Here is a 2,754-nt window from a genome sequence, read left to right on the forward strand (position 1 = left end):
ACTGGCGCTCTACGGATCGGAGCGTGGAATGTCAGATCCCTTAATCGGGCAGGTAGGTTAGAAAATTTAAAAAGGGAAATGGATAGGTTAAAGTTAGATATAGTGGGAATTAGTGAAGTTCGGTGGCAGAAGGAACAAGACATCTGGTCAGGTAACTATAGGGTTATAAACACAAAATCAAATAGGGGTAATGCAGGAGTAGGTTTAATAATGAATAGGAAAATAGGAATGCGGGTAAGCTACTACAAACAGCATAGTGAACGCATTATTGTCGCCAAGATAGATACGAAGCCAACACCTACTACAGTAGTACAAGTTTATATGCCAACTAGCTCTGCAGATGACGAAGAAATTAAAAAAGTGTATGATGAAATAAAAGAAATTATTCAGATAGTGAAGGGAGACGAAAATTTAATAGTCATGGGTGACTGGAATTCGAGTGTAGGAAAAGGGAGAGAAGGAAACGTAGAAGGTGAATATGGATTGGGGCTAAGAAATGAAAGAGGAAGCCGCCTGGTAGAATTTTGCACAGAGCACAATTTAACCGTAGCTAACACTTGGTTTAAAAACCATGAAAGAAGGTTGTATACATGGAAGAACCCTGGAGATAATAAAAGGTATCAGATGGATTATATAACTGTAAGACAGAGATTTAGGAACCAGGTTTTAAATTGTAAGACAATTCCAGGGGCAGATGTGGACTCTGACCACAATCTATTGGTTATGACCTATAGACTAAAACTGAAGAAAATGCAAAAAGTTGGGAATTTAAGGAGATGGGACCTGGATAAGCTGAAAGAACCAGAGGCTGTACAGAGTTTTAGGGAGAGCATAAGGGAACAATTGACAGAAATGGGAGAAAGAAATACAGTAGAAGAAGAATGGGTAGCTCTGAGGGATGAAGTAGTGAAGGCAGCACAGGATCAATTGGTAAAAAGACGAGGGCTAGTAGAAATCCTTGGGTAACAGAAGAAATATTGAATTTAATTGATGAAAGGAGAAAATATAAAAATGCAGTAAATGAAGCAGCGAAAAGGAATACAAACGTCTCAAAAATAAGATCGACAGGAAGTGCAAAATGGCTAAGCAGGGATGGCTAGAGGACAAATGTAAGGATGTAGAGGCTTGTCTCACTAGGGGTAAGATAGATAGCTGCCTACAGGAAAATTAAAGATACGTTTGGAGAAACGAGAACCACTTGTATGAATATCAAGAGCTCACATGGAAACCCAGTTCTAAGCAAAGAAGGGAAAGCAGAAAGGTGGAAGGAGTATATAGAGAGTCTATACAAGGGCGATGTACTTGAGAACAATTTTATGGAAATGGAAGAGGATGTAGATGAAGATAAAATGGGAGATACGATACTGCGTGAACAGTTTGACTGAACACTGAAAGACCTGAGTCGAAACTCGGCCACCGGAGTAGACAACATTCCATTGGAATTACTGACGGCCTTAGGAGAGCCAGTCCTGACAAAACTCTACCAGCTGGTGAGCAAGTTGTATGAAACAGGCGAAATACCCTCAGACTTCAAGAAGAATATAATAATTCTAATCTCAAAGAAAGCAGGTCTTGATAGATGTGAAAATTACCAATCAATCAGTTTAATAAGTCACAGCTGCAAAATACTAACACGAATTCTTTACAGACGAATGGAAAAACTAGTAGAAGCCGACCTCGGGGAAGATCAGATTGCATTCCGTACTGGAACACGTGAGGCAATACTGACCTTACGACTTGTCTTAGAAGAAATACTAAGGAAGGGCAAACCTACTTTCTTAGCATTTGTAGACTTAGAGGAAGCTTTTGACAATGTTGATTGGAATACTCTCTTTCAAAATCTAAATGTGGCAGGGGTGAAATACAGGGAGCGAAGGGCTGTTTGAACAGAAACCAGATGGCAGTTATAAGAGTCGAGGGACATGAAAAGGAAGCAGTGGTGGGGAAGGGAGTATGACAGGGTTGTAGCCTCTCCCCGATGTTATTCAATCTGTATATTGAGCAAGCAGTAAAGGAAGCAAAAGAAAAATTCGGAGTAGGTATTAAAATCCATGGAGAAGAAATAAAAACTTTGAGGTTCGCCGATGACATTGTAATTCTGTCAGAGACAGCAGAGGACTTGGAAGAGCAGTTGAACGGAATGGACAGTGTCTTGAAAGGAGGATATAAGATGAACATCAACAAAAGCAAAACGAGGGTAATGGAATGTAGTCGAATTAAGTCGGGTGATGCTGAGGGAATTAGATTAGGAAATGAGACACTTAAAGTAGTAACGGAGTTTTGCTATTTGGGGAGCAAAATAACTGATGATGGTCGAAGTAGAGAGGATATAAAATGTAGACTGGCAATGGCAAGGAAAGCGTTTCTGAAGGAGAGAAATTTGTTAACTTCGAGTATAGATTTAAGTGTAGGAAGTCATTTCTGAAAGTATGTGTATGGAGTGTAGCCATGTATGGAAGTGAAACATGGACGATTAATAGTTTGGCCAAGAAGAGAATAGAAGCTTTCGAAATGTGGTGCTACAGAAGAATGCTGGAGATTAGATGGGTAGATCACATAACTAATGAGGAAGTATTGAATAGGATTGGGGAGAAGAGAAGTTTGTGGTACACGTTGACCAGAAGAAGGGATCGGTTGGTACTGCATGTTCTGAGGCATCAAGGGATCACTAATTTAGTATTAGAGGGCAGCGTGGAGGGTAAAAATCGTAGAGGGAGACCAAGAGATGAATACACTAAGCAGATTCAGAAGGAT

The sequence above is a fragment of the Schistocerca gregaria genome, chromosome 6, assembly GCF_023897955.1.
Source record: "Schistocerca gregaria isolate iqSchGreg1 chromosome 6, iqSchGreg1.2, whole genome shotgun sequence".
NCBI classification, from domain to species: domain Eukaryota; kingdom Metazoa; phylum Arthropoda; class Insecta; order Orthoptera; family Acrididae; genus Schistocerca; species Schistocerca gregaria.